Below are 20,739 nucleotides of genomic sequence, written 5' to 3'. Positions count from 1 at the left end.
TTTGTAGCATTAAGGAATATCATCATTATCATCCCAAGTGTCTTCACGATTATGTGTATAAATGTGATTTCTTTTTGGCACAGGAGATTCTCTTTTTCGGTGTCTCAACAATTTCTTGAATCATTTAGTAATAAGAGACAAATGATGATTTAGTTCAGCTTCATCTTCAACATTTAGATCTTCATGATCTTGGGAGTTTTCCGGACATTGAATCGGAACCTTTCTACCAGCTTTATAGGCCAGATTGTCTTTTTTCTTGGACGAATACTCCCAATCAAATATCTTTAGTTTTCCGACAAGGGAACTTCTCGATAAGGAGAAAAGATCATTAGCTTCGATGATTGCATGCTTCTTAGAATCGTATCTAGATGAAAACGATCTGAGGCATACTATATCTTTTTCAGAAAAATGGTATTTCCAAGCGAGAAAGAAGCATTTACCATCTCAAAGAGTTTGATATAAAACTCTTCAAAAATGTCGTTGTCATCCATTCGAAGGTTTTCCCAATCAGACGTAAGAGTTTGAAGTCTAGCTTCTTTCTCTAATGTATGTTCTTTGAATACAATCTGAAGATTATCCCAAGCTTCTTTCGAAGTTTGACATGTTGATACATGATGTTGTAGATCACGACTTATAGCATGTATAATAGCATTCAAACCATCTGAATTCTGCTTAGAAAAAGCCTTCTCTTCATTTGAATAATCCACTAAGCGTTTAAACTCAGTTTCCGAATTTTCTACTTTAGGGCAATTATAACTGTTTATGGGTGAAAACTGTTTCTGCTGGTTTTAGTAAATTTGGGTGTGTGGATGAGAAACAAATCTAAACCTAAAACAAATGCACTGCACGGGAGTACTTTAGATTCGAGAGATCAATCTGTACAATCCTGGCCTAAACCAAGAAATGGTCGTTCCAGTATTGCTTCGGTCACAAAGTGAAGGAGAAGGGTTGGTCTTAGGGAGGGAAGCGAAGAAGGTGTTGAGACCAGAATGGTTAATTCTGAAAGTGTGGCTATTTTATGACTTGTATCAGAATGTGGAACTGTCTTGCGGAATGTAAGCTATCAGTTCTTTGGTGTTTTCTGGATAATGTGTTATTGTTCTCACTAAAACTTGTTGTTTTGTGGAAATAGGTAAAACCTATTTATACAAGTCATATTGAACGCACCCTGATCTCGTAGAAAGTGGGAGTGATTGAGTAATGGAGAAGTGGGATTATGTGTAAATTCCAGAGACCACGTTCCCACCATGTAGGAAACTGGCTAGTTTATACCAACTACTTCTTACCGCCACTAACTGCCCCGCTTTCTGACACTTTCTTATAATGGGCGTGTTGCACGCCGCACGCTGTAAACCGCCAGAACAATACCCTTATGAGCATTGTAGCATACTGCTATGTGTGGCAAGTCAAAGTCAGGAGACTTGCCACGGGAGAATAACACGTGATGCTATTTGGATTGTCTTGGTTGGTCGCCAAAAACTTGCCACAGGCCTGTCAATTATGTGGCGAATTTGGACGGCTGAGATCGTAACTCATGAGAAAGGGTGGCCATTGGTTATGGCCACATTCTATTGGCGCTTGATGGTAGCACAATGGCGTTATTGGCACACGCCAATGGCGTAGTGGAATATAGCGGCATGCCAATGGCATAATGGCGCCTGGCGTAACCGTTGTACAGTGGCGTCTGGCGTAGCCATGGAAGCTATTTTGGAATATTGGTGTTAGACTCAAATATGGCTCCGGCAACAGTGGCCCTGTTGTTACATCAAACTTTAAGGCCTTAGGAGAATAACCTGACTTAGTTGGCGTGGCAAATTTAGCTATATTATGGTTTGGCGTATCGAAAACCTAATTAGTGCGTGTGGCATGGCCGCGGTATGGTGGTACTTTATGCAATCGGTGCCATGGCCACATTAAAGGAATTATGGTAATCCATAACATGGGAATAACCACAGGCACAAAAATGGCCACATGTGGTTATAGAATGGCGTTGTTTCTAAGGTTTGGCGGGTCCCAATGGCTCATGGCATGTTATAGGCCAAAGTGGTGTAATTGGGCCACGACTAGAAATTAGGGTTACAAATAACGCCACTAAGGCAGAGCCGTGTTTGGAATACCCTAATTGGAATATGCTATGGCATTTGGCCACGAACAAGAAATGGGTTAGCACATTGGCGTGCTATTAACGGTAAGTTGCCACGTTCGGCATGCTTCTGTGGCAAAGTGGCACGTTTGGCATGTTTGGCATGCCGATTAGTGTTTTGGCGAGGCATGGCATGTTCATCATGCTACAAATATGCCGGAGCGTAATGGCACGCATGCCAATTAGCGTATTGCGCAACTTCAGAAAGCGACTATCTGGCACAACTTTGCCTATTTTGATACAGTGGCAGGTTTAGAGCGACCTGATTGGTCGACTAAAAGAGGGGTCTACCAAGCATGGGTGTGGCCACACTTGCAGTGTGCGTGTGGCGGATTTAGAGCGACCTGATTGGTCGATGGGAAATATGGCCGACAAGTATGGGCCCAGCCACAACTCATGTGCATGTGGCGGGAATAGGGGCCGGTTCGAGCAGCATGGTGTGTGGCCACTTGAAAGTGGCGCCGGCTGGCCTGTGGCATGGCCACACCTCCTTTTGTTGCTACTCCTATTCCGCGGTTCCTTTTATTCCTTGTTTTCTGATTATGGGTAGGATTTTGCACCTACTAATCCATGGCGGATTAATTGCCTAGTTCGCCTAGGCTTAATTTCGACAGGCGAGGTCCAATATATTGCGCAGGGTGCAAAACCCTAATTTTTGCATATCAGTCAGGGTAATATATGAATCTTTTTAATTATCACAAAATTGATTGAATTCTATGTATTGACACAGAGTTCTTTAAGTTCATTACCAGAGAGCAGTATGCTTTCCGATTGAATACTTTATGCAAGGACCTTAGCCTTGATACTTGGAAATTCGTGCTACTCTGCTGCGAGTGAACACAAATTGTCATGCCATATCAATATTAAGGGTTCAACCGAGGAACATAACACAGAAAGATTTCAAAGAAACTCATATTAATTGAATAATACAGGCAAGGTGACAAAATTTACAGAATATCTGGGATTGTTGCTACATGCACCATTCTGGGTAAATTTCATGTGAATATATGTTGCTCAATAAATGCGTCAGTGAAGAGGTTGAACACTTATCACTTTTACATGGATCCGTTTCTTTGCAGAAAGATTGCACATTAAATGCAGGGTTTTACAAATTTGGCCCTGAACTAAAAACCACCATTAACATTAAGTCCCCTGCTTAGCACGTAATAATGGAATTGTTGCGGGGTAAGCATGAGATGGTGACAGACAAGAGTAAAAACCGAAAGAGCAAGACATGAAGAGATTGCCAGAAAATTCGACTAACCTTTGGCAGGAGGCATAAGTAGCCTATGGTCCTTGTGCTGGCGGATTGGCGTATTTACGGCTTGGCCACGGGGTACTGGTGTTGGTTTGGACATAGATATTTGCTCCCTGGAACGTTGGCGCCAATTTGGGCCATGGGGCTGATGCTGACGCTGTAACTTCGGCCAAGGACCATTGATGCTGGTGCTACGACTTTGGACGCGAAGCGGTGATGATGGCGCTGCAACTTCAACCCACGGAGCGGTAACGATGGTGCTGCTGGCTTGGGTCACATACTGTTGATGCTATAAGGCGTTAACACCGCAGGGCCAACTACCTTCTTCTATGCGTAGCCCAAAAAAAAGAAACCTTCTTCTACTCAAACTCCAAAAACACTATGCATATAAAAGGTGTTTCCCATCTTCTTTATTTTTTCGCATAGTTGGCTTTGCTTCCGCGTCTCCGTGTTAGTAGCAAAGCAGTAAAGCAGGCGAGCATATTTCAGGTATGTGTTCCAACGTTTCTTCCCTTTTTGTTTGCTCTTCTGTGTTGGTGTAAGCCCTGGCCCTAGCCATGTCTTCCATAAACTTGTAGAAATACTCCAATATGAATAATTCCTCTTTGCCGGTAGTATTGTAGTAGCGTTAACCACAACATCAATAGTAGTGGAGCCGGTTATTATGTGAAGCAAGCATGTATGGATGGTTGCCGTTGGCTTCTTTCTCCATAAAACCTAGCTTTAGGATTTTTTTTTATTTTTTTTTTGGCCGTGGGAGCTATTTCCGAGGAAAGACATGGTTTTGGCTAAAAACATATTTCCCACGACAAGTTTTTACTCGAGCGAGCATCAGTCCCCATCTCATTTGGCCGTGAGTGCCATGACATGTGACCAAAGAAAATTTCCCGTAGAAAACTTGTTGCTGACTCTTGATCATTTTATCCAAATTTCTGAAAAAATCTCCATGCATGGTTTTTTTCGAAGTAGTAATTTTCTGCCTTGTTCCATTGTAGTTACTTCAAAAGCATAAGGAATTTTGTTAAGATGTCACCTGAAAGCAATTCTGCCGCCGCATCGAGAAATGCTAACAACTCCAAGCCAAACATGGATGATGAGTTCTTTAGAAGGTCTGTTACAATTACAAGGACCCATCCCAAATTCGTGGAAACCCTTCTGACTGATCCAGAGAATGAAGGAGAAGTCAAATCGGTCTATCCAGGGCGTATAATGAGGTTTTTCCTCCAGAAGAAAGAGTACCCGGCTTATCCCATAGACTTTAAAATCTGTCATAGTCCATTGCGCTCTTATGATAAATGGATGAAATTCATGACAGGCCAAGACCATGTAAGAACTAATCTGACTGGGGAGCAAATCATGAATGTTGTTATGGCATCCGCGACACTTCAAATCAGAAAAGATGCTGCAGGTTTGATTACTTTCATCTCTAGATGGTGTACGGAAACTCACACGGCTATATGTAGATGGGGTGAAATGACTGTTACTTTGGAAAGCGTAGCCGTTCTGTTGAGTCTTCCAATAATGGGGAATCTTGACGTCATCTTGTCTGAGGAAAAAAAGGAAATACATGCTACTTTGGTCACGAAATCAACAGAATATGTTCGGAAGCATTATGAGGAAAAGTGTTTCTACAACTGGTGGGTGTCCGAATGGTTCCCCAATGAGCCAGAGCCGGATCAGGTGCTGGATGATACACTCTATGTTGCTGCATTTTTAGCTCTGTGGTTATCCAGGGACATTTTTGATGATGGTTCTGGAAAGAAGGAGATAAGGCAGGAGATCATCAAATTTGCTATCAAATTAGCGAAAGGCGTTGCTCTTCCCATCGGCAGTTTGTTTCTTGGCTCCTTGTACACCCATCTGGATCACTTAGCAGCGGACATGTATGTCTCTAATGGGTATATGAAAGTAGACTCGTATGTACATGCCTCCTTTCTCCAAGCATGGTTGTGGGAGCATTTCAAATATTACGCTCCTAAACCTAAAACCTCGTTTCCTGATACATATGGCGTCTCCAGGATACTCCGTTGGTTGGAGAGACGTCCAAAACCTGTCTCAAAGCTCATTGACTTTCTTGACAACGAGCATAGAGTTGACTTTCGTCCTTAGGCTCCAGTCCACACGTCTATAGTTTAGCCGAACACTTTTGCTCCCGCCTCGAACATGGCGTTATATTCTGCCGAAGAGAACATGAGCATTGGAGAAACTATGTTTATGCAAAGCTGCATTCCTGGATATATGCCATCTTTTTTCAGAGGATCTTGTGAAGTGGTTCCTTACAACATTGACAGGGATGCTCGTCATATCGGTTTTGATCAGGGGGTTCCGTTTTGTCGTCCATTCACGGCTCCAAAAGAACTGTTGCCAACCGTTTTCAATAGTCGTGTCTTTGCGCCCCATAAAAGCCTCCCCTTTCTGCTCCCAAAACGAAAACCGGTGACAACCTCTAAATATAATATTTTCTGGCAGGAAGAGTTCCTCGCTATTCATCAATTAGTGCAGGATGTTGTGACAGTTCCATGCGGCAAGCCCTCTTCTAAAGTTCTGGAAAAACACAGATTGTTGAGGTTGTTTTCTTCGGGTAAGCGGAAATCTGAAATTCCCCAAGAAAAAGAGAGAAGGTCGAAAAGTCATGCGGGCGGCATCCGATCGGGTTCGACGGCCCTTGTGACTTTCAGTTCTTCCAACATGCAAGTATGTATGATTTCCTTTCTGATTTGGCCGTATTGCATAAATATTTTGAATTGTCGCCACTGAAAACCCCTTCCCCTTTTTGACTCAGGGTTTTAATAAGGTAAACGACTTCACCAGACTTGCACGTGGCCAAAAAAAGGCGCCTTATGAAGAAAAGTCTGGCGATACTGAGCCCCTTAACAGTGAATAGGAACATGATGATGAAGAAGAAAGCTCAGAATCCGACGGTGATGAGAAAAGTACTTCAGAGCGTAGCAGTGAGTCTTCTTCCAGTCCCAGTGGGCCCGCATGAGTTTCCCACACCTTTTTTTATTGGACTATTTATTTATACGAAATAAATATTCAATTGGTGATATTTACAGGAAGAAGCCTCTTCTGAAGATAACCCGGAGATGGAGATTCATGGCAATGAAGATGTAACTGTGTCTCCAATCATGGAATATGTATCCGCTGGTAATCTGGAGATGGAGGTCGATCGTCATGAAGGTGTTGTTGAGTCTCCAATGGCGGAAAATGTTGTTGTGGCAACGGGCGTGATTGTTCCTAAAGAATCTTTACTAGTCGCACATCCAACCGCAAGTGTCGTTTTCGATCCTCCATTCGAGGGTCCTTTTGAGGGTCACATGTTGATTAGAGGATTCAGCGTGCCAGTGAAGTATGCGGATCTATATACCAAAATATGGGAAAGGTATGGACATATCGCAACAACCAAAAAGATCACCAGCCGATTTGCGTTGCTTAAGCGTGTGGAAGAAGCCTTATATTCAATTCATGACATGTGCAACGTGACTGGCCACACTGTTTCTGAAGATGTAATCTCGATCTGGAAGTTCCACCGGGATGTGTGTGTGAACTTCGAGTTTAACGCCTCCTGGTTCTGTGAAGGACTTTCCAAAATCCAAAAGCTGCAAACTGAAATGGCTGGATCCCCGCCTGCGGATTTCATTAACCAGCAGGAGGCGGAAATTGAGAGGTTATCCCAGGAGTTGAAGTTGAAGCAGGATGCTCTTCAAAACATGAAGGATGCTTTCTCCAAGAATAATGGATTGTTGTTGGAAAATTTCCCTTGAATGCTTTTATTTTTCTAAATCTCCTCTTTAGGTTTTCTTTTGAAAGGCAAGAGACGCCTGTTTCATGGTTTCATTCTCTGGTTTTTGGATTGATAGATGACTGTTTTATAAGAATTTTTGAATTGGTTTATCTTTAGAATGGGTTATTATTTTTGGAATAATGGCTCTTTGATCAATTGATATGTTGGAATCTGAATTATGAATTTAAGTAGCATAATTATTCTGGAAAAATTGTGAAACCGTGAATGTTGCATAAAAAGGGGAAATATGGGATGATATGAAATCTTGGGAAAATTGGGTTATCGATTTCCACAGTCAATACGGAATTGATGCCTGCGTACACCTTCAATAAGTTTAAAACAATAGGTTGCGTAAACATTGTCTGACAAAACTTACTCGCTTTAGGGTCAGCAAAACTGAATCTTCCGGGCGTGAATCAGAGTGTTTCGTGTGACGCCATCCTGGCCGCGAGAAGTCCCCAGTCGTTCTTCATTGTCTGTGAAAAATCTTTACGTCGATCCGTGGCAAGGAGGAGAATCTCCAGGCCCCAGGCGCAATTCTCCTTAATCTATCTTTTCTTGGACGATGCGCTTCAGAGCATTGCATTCACTGGTAGGATGATGGATGAATCTGTGATAATGGCAATATTATGAATCTAACACCTCTTTCTTAGTTTGTGGACGCCATACCGAGGGTAGTTGGACCACTCCCTCTCGCACCCAAACTTCCAGTAACTCCAAGACCTTTCTGATAGGCGACGGGAAGCGTGGATATTCTGGGTATGGCTTCTCTCGCATCAGCGGTTGCTGTGGTGGGAGTTCCGGCAGGCTTTGGTATAAAGTTATTTTCGAATGAGGAGTTGACGATTGAGCGATCATTGATTCATGAGAGGACCGTTTACTTCTACCATATTGCTGAAGGATAGCTTCTCTTAGGGAATCTGCATCAGTGGCAGCAACACGAGGTGGTTGGGATGGATATTGTTCGTTTCCATAAGCGTCTTGGAAGATTTCTCCCTCTTCAGGTGCCTCTTCTTTAAGCAAAGCAGTTGTGGTCGAGGATTGCTGGACGACTCTCTGAACTTCTGCGAGGGTTTGGAGATAAATGTTTTCCAACAATGCTTCATAGGCCGGATATTTACCTTTGTCCTGTAGATGTTGTGGCACACCTAGTAAACCTCCTTCCTTGTCCCTGTGAAACTGTCTTGGCTCTCTGGAAGAATTCAATTGGCTGTTTTTCTTTTGCTCTTGTATAACATGGCTACGTGACCCATTTGCATCTTCATTGGTAGAAGTACAGGCTTTGTCCAAAGATTGAACGTCCTTCGCATTATTCTGGAAATTGGTGAGATCTTTCTGACAGGTACTCGCTGACTCTTTCCACAATTGACTGATCATAATTTTCAGGATGTGAAGCGTTTCGTTTTTCCGCCTGATAATATCAACTTGGTTTGCAGCCATATGCTCTAGCATTTTATCATGTATTCCATGGTGGATGGCTTCCGTCTATACACTGCTCTTGAAAGGTTTGAAAGATCCGAATACATCTGGAAGTTAGAACCTTTGATTGAAACAAGCTTTAGGTAATAATTGAATTAGGCCTAAGACCAATTGAGATAAAAATGAAATTGAGAATTGAATTTACAACTGAGAGATTTAATCTCCCACTGTAGTCGCCAGTTGTTTATGGGTAAAAACTGTTTCTGCTGGTTTTGGTAAACTTGGGTGTGTGGATGAGAAACAAATCTAAACCTAAAAAAAATGCACTGCACGGGAGTACTTTAGATTCGAGAGATCAATTTGTACAATCCTGGCCTAAACCAAGAAATGGTCGTTCCAGTCTTGCTTCAGTCACAAAGTGAAGGAGAAGGGTTGGTCTTAGGGAGGGAAGCGAAGAAGGTGTTGAGACCAGAATGGTTAATTCTGAAAGTGTGGCTATTTTATGACTTGTATCAGAATGTGGAACTGGATTGCGGAATGTAAGCTATCGGTTCTTTGGTGTTTTCTGGATACTGTGTTGTTGTTCTCACCAAAACTTGTTGTTTTGTGGGAATAGGTAAAACCTATTTATACAAGTCATATTGAACGCACCCTGATCTCGTAGAAAGTGGGAGTGATTGAGTAATGGAGAAGTGGGATTATGTGTAAATGCCAGAGACCATGTTCCCACCATGTACGAAACTGGTTAGTTTACACCCATTACTTCTTACCGCCACTAACTGCCTCGTTTTCTGACACTTTCTTATAATGGGCGTGTTGCACGCCGCACGATGTAAACCGCCAGACCAATACCCTGATGAGCATCTCCCGGTTTGTGACATGTTTGATGTCTCGAGTGTTTTCATGGAAAACGTGTAGCAGATTGCTATATGTGGCAAGTCAAAGTCAGGAGACTTGCCACATGAGAATAGCACGTGATGCTATTTGGCTTGTCTTGGTTGGTCGCCCAAAACATGCCACAGGCCTGTAAATTCTGTGGCGAATTTGGACCGCTGAGATCGTAACTCATCAGAAAGGGTGGCCATTGATAGACACATTTTTGTGTCCGATTTGTCTCGATTCTATATATTGTTAGGGCTTATTTTTGTACTTATTATGGTGTTTTATTTATTTGTAAGTATTTTTGGCCAATAAACATTTTTGGAAAAAATTGGCTCGAAAAGTTGTCGGAAAGCACCCGGAGGACACTTGCTATTCCGACCCCCGGTTTGGATAAGGTGCACCCCCAGGACACCCCTTAAGGTAGCTGCTAAAGGCACCCCTATTCTGGATAGGGGGCACCTCCTTTCTTCACAAATTCAAATTTCAAATTTGGCGGGAAAACAAACCAGCACGCATGTAGATTAGGGTTCGCATTCTTGGAAATATTTAAGGAGATTCAATCTCGGATTTTTGTTGGGCTGGACTTCCTAGAGCATAACAGGGTTGGTATATGTGATTGGATCGAGTGAATTAGGTTAGATCGACCGGGAGAAGGAAACAGAGGTGTTGTGGTCACAGGTTGCTGTTGGAATATTTTTCGACAATTCAGGGATATTAAAGGCTAGAAAAGCTTGCCCAACATTCGTAGTTATCTAATAAAGAGTTTGGAAGTATTGGGAGAGGTCAAATACGCGTGAAGAGAGTTTGGCAGAAAGAAAACTCTGAAACTTGCTGTGGAGATAAACCAAGATTTTGAGGGAGATTTAATCGAGCTGCGGCCTGTAAAAGGAGAGGGATAAGTCATATAAGGGGTACGAATCCTTTCAGAGAAGTTTAGAACACCACAAAGCTCCAGAGATCGAGTTGCAGGAAAATACCTTATTCTGTTGCTGCTGCTGAAGAGGAAGAACACGAAGAACATTGACGCACAAGCAACTGGCGCAGAAAACTATCGTTGTTTCACAACAGAACCTATGTGTCGTTCATCACAGCGGTTGCATTAGGTCTTTAGCTACTATTTCTCCCTGTAACAGTGATTCTGCAACACCAACAAACTGTTGCAAATCGTCTGTATTATCACTTTTCATCTTTTTAATCATCTTTTGAGCCATAAAAAAATATTTTGAGACCATGATTAATATGAGGAGCTAAGCCCCATTGCTGAGGCGATAGAGGAAGCTACTTTTCCAACAAAAAGTGGTATATTCTTTTTTATCTTTTTATTTGCAATAATTATATGATTATTTGCCTTGAACTATTATTGAATATGATTTTTATTTGAGTGATTGTGATCTATTTTGATGGAGTATGCTTAGTTTTAAGACTTTTGATGCTTCATACTTGGTATTTACAATTACTACTTTTGAAAATCTTCTTGTTGCTATATTTTATAATCAAATTAAACGAGAAAATTGCATAAATATAAGTATTGGTTTAATCACTTTGAACTTGGAAAATAGTGGAATCTTAGCCTCAGTGTTTCTTTTAATATTGATATCATTTTTGTTTGAGTTTGCTATAATTTTTATTGTGTTTTCTATTTTAGTTTTGAATTTAAGTCTAAAAAAATCCTCCACAAGTCTGAGAAATGACACAATTTTTACCACTATCTACAAATCACATCAAATTTTGGCGTCGCCAACGCGGACTTGTTATTAGGGTTTTAGATTTTTTTTTATTTTATGTTTTTGGGTATTTATCATGTGTCTATAGGTTCTGGATCATAAAGAAAATTGAGCCAAAGAGTTTGGTGATTTCGTAAAGACTTGGAGCTAAAGATTAAAGCAAAAAGAACAGAAAAGAAGACAATTTTAATTTATACAATTTTAATTTAGGGTTTGTTTATTTTCTTTTAGAAAAAAAAATTGTATTAGGGTTTATTATTTTTGTAATTTTTCTTTTCTTTTTGGACTTTTGGACTTTTGGACATTATTTTTTTTATTACCCTACGGAAGGGTACATTAAATATAAACTGTTTGCAGAGAAGGAGGACAATTACGATATTATCTCTGCACCTTGGGTTCGTACACTAGACATTGGAGTCAGTGGCCCGAGTCGACTACAACCGATTCATCCCCCGTCTGGAACGGGAGGTAAGATTCTAAACACTCGCAAATCCCCTGTCAGCGAGTTACTGGACTCCTTCGTATGCATATATGTTGAGGACTGAATACGGACATTTATTTTTCTAGTAAAGGGCAAGGCCTGGCCATACAAGATAAGGGTTCAGATTTCATCACCGTTCTCTTCTTGCCAGCTTTAGGAACACGTAACCTACGCGAACTTAAGCCTAAAATTTTGACTAGAACGAGACCGATAGGGTAACGAGCTTAACAGGAAATTCATTCGAAAAATATTGGTTACTCTTTTAAGCATACTTCAAAGTTCTTGACGGTTTCTGTAAGTTGAATGTGTGACTGCGTCGCCTTGTAATACCGGTAAGGCCTTGGGTATCAAAGCTCCACCGAGCTTCCCTCGCCTCTATTCAACTTACGTTAACTCGGATTGATTCCAGAGGGGTTTTCTTAAATTGTAACGAATTCCCGTTCGAAGGATTAGAAGCTGGTCTAGAAACAATCTAAGTGGAGGCATCATGCTTTTTGTTTGCTAGAAATCAATAGGTTTGATTTGGTTGAGTCGGCCTTGATATGTGTTTGCTTACCCTTCCAATTTAGAAAATTTTATTGCATGCCTGAACGTAAAAGAGACGCACTAGGTAGATTTGTTAAAGAGAAACCTAGTAGTTCGAAGCGTCTCGATTACCTTAATCTAGAGAGTCCGACTTTTGAAGAGTATGTTTTTGAACGTCCTTTGACTGAGGAGAGAATCCCTGTTGCTCCGATAGCACCAGAAATGTCAACTTTGAAAGCTTTGTTGAATCCAACTAGGACTACTCGCCTCTCATGTATCAGGTTAGCTGAGACGGAAGCAACTTATGAACTTAAACCTGGGACCTTACAGCTGCTCCCAATCTTTTTAGGGAAGGAAAATGAAAACCCCTATTTCCATGTTAGGGACTTTGAGGAAATTTGTAGTACCCTCAGGATTAGAAACTTAGATGATGATGCGTTGAAACTTAGGTTATTCCCCTTTTACCTGAAAGATAAAGCTAAATCGTGGCTATATAGTTTGGCTTCCGGGTCAATCAAAACGTATGAACAACTTACATCTGTCTTTTTGAACAAGTTTTTCCCTAGGCACGAAACATCGTCTATTAGGACGCAAATCTGCAGGTTTTCTCAACAGGAGGGAGAAACTTTGTATAGGTATTTGGAAAGGTTCAATGATTTATTAGTCCAATGTCCTCATCATGGTTTAGAGAAGGTTAGGTTAGTTCAGATCATTTATGAGGGTTTAGATTATCCCACCACAACCACAGTAGAATCTATGTGTACTGGTGGATTTGAGAACCAAACAGTTGATGACGTGATGACATATTTGCATGAAGTCGCCGAAAAAACCCAATAATGGGAAAGTAGTAGGGGACCCCAGAAAACAGTTCTTCTCGCCAGAGGAAACGTTAATAGGGTAGAAGGAGGCTATGAATCAGATTCCAAAATTGCTGCTATAGCGAAAAGGTTAGAAGCTTTAAAAGTGGGTAACACTAGTGGTAGATTGGAGCCTTTTTGGGAAGGCCAGAATAATGAAGAGCAAGCTAATGCTCTATATAATAACACTAGGTTTGATAATTGTCAGAAGTTTGATCCATATTCAGAAACCTATAATCCTGGTTAGAGGAACCATCCGAACTTTTCATGGTCTAAGGGCCAGAGTCAGGGTCAGCCTAATAATTCTAATGCTCCCCCAGGTTTTGGCTACACTAGGAATACATCAGGCCCAGAAAATAAAACGACTAGCTTAGAGGAATCTATTAAGATGTTAGCAAAAACTCAGGAAATGTTAGCACAGAGCCATGTTAGTTTTCAACAGGAAACCAAGAAGAATTTTCAAACTAATGCTCAGAGCCTTGCTAAGTTAGAACTTCAAGTCGGCCAAATATTTAAGACCTTAAGTGAGAGAGATAATGGTAGGTTCCCTAGTCAGACTAATCCCAATCCTAGAGGAGTTCATGAAGTAGGTACAAAACCATCGAATCAATTGAATGTTATTAGAACCCTTAGGAGTGGTAGAATAGTAGACAATCAGGTAACCATGCCCGATAGTGAACATACTGTAGTTCACCCCTCAGGAAAACTAGCTAAGGAAACTGATAAAATTTCTGATGATGCCAACTAAGTCCCTGAGAGGTCTGATTCTGTGCCTAGATCCCCATTTCCTCAGCTATTAGTACCAACAAAGAAGGAATCGAACTTTAATGACATATTGGAGGTTTTTAAGCAAGTTACCATAAACATTCCTTTATTAGATGCAATTAGGCAAATTCCCGCTTATGCCAAGTTCCTTAAGGATATGTGTACGCGAAAGCGAAAACTTAGCGTCCATAAGAAATCCTTTTTAGCTAGTCACATAAGTTCAATTATTCAAAACACTACAACTCCAAAGTACAAAGACCCAGGTTCCCCTACCATTGCTTGTACAATAGGTAAACGCCGGGTAGAAAAATCTTTACTTGACTTAGGAGCCAGTGTGAACCTACTTCTGTACCATGTGTACTTACAGCTAGGACTTGGTGAAATGAAACCTACTCAGATAACACTGCAGTTAGCTGATAGGTCTGGTAAAATTCCTCGAGGTGTTATTGGGGATGTCCTTATTGAGGTCGACAAGTTTATCTATCCAGTGGATTTCGTGGTCCTAGATACCCAACATGTACCTGACCCAGAGAACCAGATACCTGTGATTTTAGGTCGCCCATTTTTAGCTACGTCTAATGCGATCATTAACTGTCGAAATGGTGTGATGAATTTATCTTTTGGTAATATGACTATAGAGATGAACATTTTTAATGTCAGTAAGCTACCTCATGAGCTAGATGACACATGTGTTGAAGAGGTGAACATGATAGAAGCCTTAGTTTAGGAGTCATTACCAAACATTTTGTCTTAAGACCCATTAGAAAGTTGTCTATCCCATTTTGGTTTATATTTTGACGACGATAGCACTATTGAACAGGTGAATGCTCTATTAGATTATACCCCTGTGTTAGACACTGATAGATGGAAAGCTAGGTTTGAACCGTTACCAGTTTCTGAGACTACCCTAATTCCTTCTTTAGAAGAGCCCCCAAAGTTGGACCTTAAACCACTACCCGATATTCTAAAGTATGTGTTTTTAGGCCCATCTGAGACTTTACCTGTGATTGTAGCTTCCGATTTGGATAGTGATCAGGAAAGTAGGCTAGTAAATGTACTTCAAGACAATAAGAAAGCTTTAGGGTGGACTATAGCAGACATTAAGGGTATAAGTCCTACTGTGTGTATGCACAGATTCATTTAGAGGAAGACTCCAAACCTTCTAGGGAGATGCAACGTCGACTGAACCCTAACATGAAAGAGGTAGTTCGAAAAGAGGTGCTTAAGTTGTTAGATGCAGATATTATTTACCCAATTTTAGACAGTAAGTGGGTCAGCCCTGTTCAGGTTGTCCCAAAGAAATCAAGTATCACTGTAGTCTAAAATGATAATAATGAATTAATCCCAACCCAAGTGACCACGGGATGGCGTGTGTGTATTGACTATAGGAAATTGGACAAGGTCACAAGGAAGGACCACTTTCCACTTCCCTTCATCGACCAGATGCTAGAGAGATTAGCTGGACATAGTCACTACTGCTTTTTAGATGGATACTCCTGTTATAATCAGATCGTTATTGACCTAGAAGACCAAGAGAAAACCACTTTTACATGTCCCTTTGGTACCTTTGCGTATAGAGGCATGCCTTTCGGGCTTTGTAATGCCCCTGCGATTTTCCAGCGTTGCATGATGAGCATATTTTCTGACATGGTAGAACGGTTTTTAGAGGTCTTTATGGATGATTTTTCAGTGTTTAGTTCATCTTTTGATGAGTGCTTGCATCATTTGACATTGGTGTTGACTAGGTGTAAGGAAAAGAATTTAGTGCTTAATTGGGAAAACGCCATTTCATGGTTGAATCAGGAATTGTCTTAGGGCACATCGTTTCTTCAAAGGGTATAGAGGTAGACAAAGCCAAAGTTGACCTTTTTAAGGCTCTACAAGTCCCAAAAACCGTAAAAGATATTAGGTCATTCTTAGGGCATGCAGGTTTTTACCGTCGATTCATTACAGATTTTAGCTTGATTTCTAGACCTCTTTGCAATTTGCTTGCAAAAGATGTTAAGTTTGTCTTTGATGATGCTTGCTTAAAGGCTTTTGATAAGCTTAAAACTTTACTCACTACTGCCCCGATAGTCCAGGCACCTAACTGGAACCTACCCTTTGAAATTATGTGTGATGCTTCAGATTATGCTATAGGCGTTTGGTTGGGACAACGAGAAAACAAATTACTTCATGTGATTTATTATGCTAGCAAAACTCTGAATGATGCCCAAATGAACTACACAACTACCGAGAAGGAAATTTTAGCCATCGTGTTTTCCTTGGATAAGTTTAGGTCCTACCTATTAGGTTCTAAGATCATAATCTATACAGATCATGCTGCTTTGAAATACCAAACCTAGATTGATTAGATGGATCCTATTATTACAGGAATTTTTCCCAGACATTAGAGACAAAAAGGGTGCAGAAAATTTGGTACCAGACCACTTGTCTAGGCTAGTTTTTAGTTCCCCTAGTGATTCTATTCCTATAAAGGATAGCTTTCCTGATGAACAATTGTTCTCTGTTTCCCAATCACCTTGGTATGCAAATATAGTGAATTATCTTGTTACTGGTCGAATGACTCAACATTGGGGTAAGCAAGATCGTTCTAGGTTTTTAGCCGAGGTTAAGCATTTATTTTGGGACGATCCTTATCTGTTTAAGTATTGTCCGTAGCATATTATTAGGAGATGTGTATCTGAGAGTGACCAGTCTAGTATTATTTCCTTTTGTCATGAACATGCATGTGGGGGTCATTTTAGTGCTAAGAAGACTGCTGCTAAGATTTTGCAGTTTGGATTTTACTGGCGTTCGTTGTTTAAAGATTCCCATAGTCATTGTGTTTCTTGTGAGCGTTGCCAGAAGTTAGGAACCATTTCCCGTAGAAATATGATGCCTTTGAACCCTATTTTAGTGATTGAGGTCTTTGATGTGTGGGGCATTGATTTTATGGGTCCATTTCCTATTTCGTTTGGTTATCTTTACATACTTGTCGCTGTAGACTATGTGTCTAATTGGGTTGAGGCGGTTCCGTGTAAAACGAATGACCACAAGGTTGTAATCCAGATTTTGAAAGAGAATATACTTACACGTTTTGGTACGCCGCGAGCTATAATTAGTGATGGAGTGATAGACACATTTTTGTGTCCGATTTTTCCCGATTCTATATATTGTTAGGGCTCATTTTTGTACTTATTATGGTGTTTTATTTATTTGTAGGTATTTTTGGCTAATAAACATTTTTGGAAAAAATTGGCTCGAAAAGTTGACGGAAAGCACCCGGAGGACACTTGTTATTCGGACCCCCGACTTGGATAAGGGGCAACCCAGGGTCACCCCTTAAGGCAGATGCTAAAGGCACCCCTACTCTGGATAGGGGGCGCCCTTTCTTCTTCACGGTTTCAAATCCAGAAAATTGGCGGGAAATATTTAGCAATTTTGGCAATCGTGATTTGGAAGAGTTTGACGTCGATTAAACCTCTGATTTTCATAGGATAGACTCCTTCTGGGTCTAGGAATCTGATATGGGTGTTTAAATCGATTAGACTGGGCTCAATCGATGGATTTTTATCACAACAGAAATATATGGAAAGTCACGTGTGTGACCTGTTTTAGGGAATTTTAGAGAGATTAAAGTGTTGTAGACCTTCCCAAAGATTTGTATCTATCTAAGGAAGAGTTTAGAATAAAAAGGAAAGCTCAGAAACGCGTAGAAATTCTAAAACAAGAAATTGCCGCAACTTTGCCGTGAAGAGAATGAAAGAGATTTTGGAAGATTTGGGAGAGATTTAATCGGTATTTTTGATATAAATAGATGGCTTGGGTCATATAGAAGGGGTGTAGAGAGTTTGGGGATCTAAGGAGAGCTAGAGAAGAAGAAATCAGAGCTTTACCAAACTCTGTTTCTGCTGTTGCTGTTGCTGAAGAGGAAGAACGCGAAGAACATTGACGCACGGGAAACAGTCGCAGAACAATGTCGTTGTTTAACAGCTGAAGAACATTAAGCTGTGCAGGACAGTCGTATTCCGGGGTCTTAAATTTCTGATCCTCTAACAGTTGATTAGTAACGTATATCTTCAGTATTGCAACACCAACTGTAACGGTGACTTCTGTAACATCTATACACCGTTGCAGATCTGCTGTTTTATATATTCTCTTCAATAAAACCACCTTTTGAGCCATGATTTATTATTTTGAACCTGTTTTTGATATGAGGAGCTAAACCCCATTGCTGAGGCGATAGAGGAAGCTATTTTTCCAACAAAAAGCGGTACAATCTATTTAATTTAATTTATTGCAATTATTATTATGATTATTTTCCATGGACTATTATTGAATATGATTTTTATTTGAGTGATTGTGATCTATTTTGATGGAGTATGCTTAGTTTATAGACTCTTGATGCTTCATGCTTGGTATTTACAATTATTGCTTTAGAAAATCTACTTGTTGCAATAGTAAGAATCAAATTGAACAAGAAAATTGCATGAATATAAATATTGGATTAAATCACTTTGAACTTGGAAAATAGTGGAATCTTAGCCTCAGTGTTCTTTTAATATTGATATAACCTTTGATTGAGTTTGCTATATTTTTTAGTGAGTTTTCTATTTTAATATAAAATTAAGTCTAATTAATATCCTTCACAAGTCTGAGAATCGAACCACTTTTACCACTATCTACAAATCACATCAATTTTTGGCGCCGCTGCCGGGGACTTGTTTTTAGGGTTTTAGATTTATTTTATTTTTTATGTTTGTCATTTTTTATGTTTTTGGGTATTTATCTTGTGTCTACAGGTTCTAGATCATAAAGAAAATTAAGCCAAGGAGTTTGGTGATTTCATAAAGACTTGGAGCTAAAGATTAAAGCAAAAAGAACAGAAAAGAAGACAATTTTAGTTTAGGGTTTGTTTATTTTATTTAAAAAAAACTGTATTAGGGTTTATTATTTTTGTAATTTTTCTTTATTCTTTTGGACTTTGGGACATTATTTTTTTATTACCCTACGGAAGGTTACTTTAAATATAAACTATTTGCAGAGAAGGAGGACAATTACGATATTGTCTCTGCACCTTGGGTTCGTACACTAGACATCGGAGTCAGTGGCCCGAGTCGACTACAACCGATTCATCCCCCGTCTGGAACGGGAGGTAAGATTCTAAACACTCGTGAATCCCCTGTCAGCGAGTTACTAGACTCCTTCGTATGCATATATGTTGAGGAATGAATACAGACATTTATTTTTCTAGTAAAGGGAAAGGCCTGGCCATACAAGATAAGGGTTCGGATTTCATCACCGTTCTCTTCTTGCCCGCTTTAGGAACACGTAACCTAGGCGAACCTAACCCTAAAATTTTGACTAGAACGAGACCGATAGGGTAACGAGCTTAACATGAAAGTCATTCGAAAAATATTGGTTACTCTTTTAAGCATACTTCGAAGTTCTTGACGGTTTCTGTAAGTTGAATGCGTGACTGCGCCGCCTTGTAATACCGGTGAGGCATTGGGTATCAAAGCTCCACCGAGCTTCCCTCGCCTCTATTCAACTTACGTTAACTCGGATTGATTCCAGAGGGGTTTGCTTAAATTGTAATGAATTCTCGTTCGAAGGATTAGAAGATGGTCTAGAAACAATCTAAGTGGAGCCATCATGCTTTTTGTTTGATAGAAATCAATAGGTTTGATTTGGTTGAGTCGGCCTTGATCTGTGTTTGCTTACCCTTCCAATTTAGAAAATTCTATTGTATGCCTGAACGTAAAAGAGACGCACTAGGTAGATTTGTTAAAGAGAAACCTAGTAGTTCGAAGCGTCTCGATTACCTTAATCTAGAAAGTCCGACTTTTGAAGAGTCTGTTTTTAAACGTCCTTTGACTGAGGAGAGAATCCCTGTTGCTCCGATAGCGCCAGAAATGGAAACTTTGAAAGCTTTGTTGAATCCAACTAGGACTACTCATCCTTCGTGTATTAAGTTAGCTGAAAGGGAGGCACCCTATGAACTGAAACCTGGGACCTTACAGATACTCCCAATCTTTTTAGGGAAAGAAAATGAAAACCCTTATTACCATCTTTTTAGAGGCTTAGATGATGATGCTTTGAAACTTAGGTTATTACCATTTTCCCTGAAAGGTAAGGCCAAGTCGTGGATGTATATTTTGGACTCCGAGTCAATTGAGACATATGAACAACTTACATCTGCCTTTTTCAATAAGTTTTTCCCTAGGCACAAAACATCGTCTATTAGGACGCAAATATGCACATTTTCACAACAAGAGGGAGAATCTTTATATAGGTATTTGGAAAGGTTCAATGATTTATTATCCCAGTGTCCTCATCATGGTTTAGAAAAGGTTAGGCTAGTTCAGATCCTTTATGAGGGTTTAAATTACTCCACAACGACCATGGTTGAGTCTCTATGCACTGGTGGATTTGAAAACCAAACTGTTGATGCGGCGATGGAATTTTTTAATGAAATCACCGAAAAAACCAGCAATGGGAAAATAGTAGGGCACCCCAGAAAACAATTCTTTTAAGTAGAGGAAACATTAATAGGGTAGAAGGAGGCTATGAATCAGATGCCAAAATTGTTGCTATAACAAAAAGGTTAGAAGCCTTAGAAGTGGGCCAGACTAGTGGTAGAGTGGATCCTTTTTGGGTAGGCCAGAATATTGAAGAGCAGGCCAATGCTCTTTATAATAACACTAGATTTGATAACCGTCAAAAGATTGACCCATATTCAGAAACCTATAATCCTGGTTGGAGAAACCATCCGAACCTTTCGTGGTCTATGGGCCAAAGTCAAGGTCAGTTTAGTAATTCTAATGCTCCCCCAGGTTTTGGCTATACTAAGAATGCTTCAGGACTAGCTCAGTTTCAGAATCAGTCAGATAAGAAAATCCTAAGTTTAGAGGAATCT

The 20,739-nt window shown here is 40.3% G+C and overlaps 2 pseudogenes; both read right to left on the bottom strand.

Moving 5' to 3' along the window:
- Positions 1-12,802: 12,802 nt before the first annotated feature.
- Positions 12,803-12,902, bottom strand: LOC113325669 (annotated as a pseudogene).
- A 7,164-nt stretch (positions 12,903-20,066) lies between these two features.
- On the bottom strand, positions 20,067-20,166 carry LOC113325542 (annotated as a pseudogene).
- Positions 20,167-20,739: the final 573 nt, after the last annotated feature.

The sequence above is a fragment of the Papaver somniferum genome, chromosome 11, assembly GCF_003573695.1.
Source record: "Papaver somniferum cultivar HN1 chromosome 11, ASM357369v1, whole genome shotgun sequence".
Classification (NCBI taxonomy): domain Eukaryota; kingdom Viridiplantae; phylum Streptophyta; class Magnoliopsida; order Ranunculales; family Papaveraceae; genus Papaver; species Papaver somniferum.
Note: the sequence above shows the minus strand (reverse complement) of the source record. Positions and strands in the feature narration are given on the sequence as shown.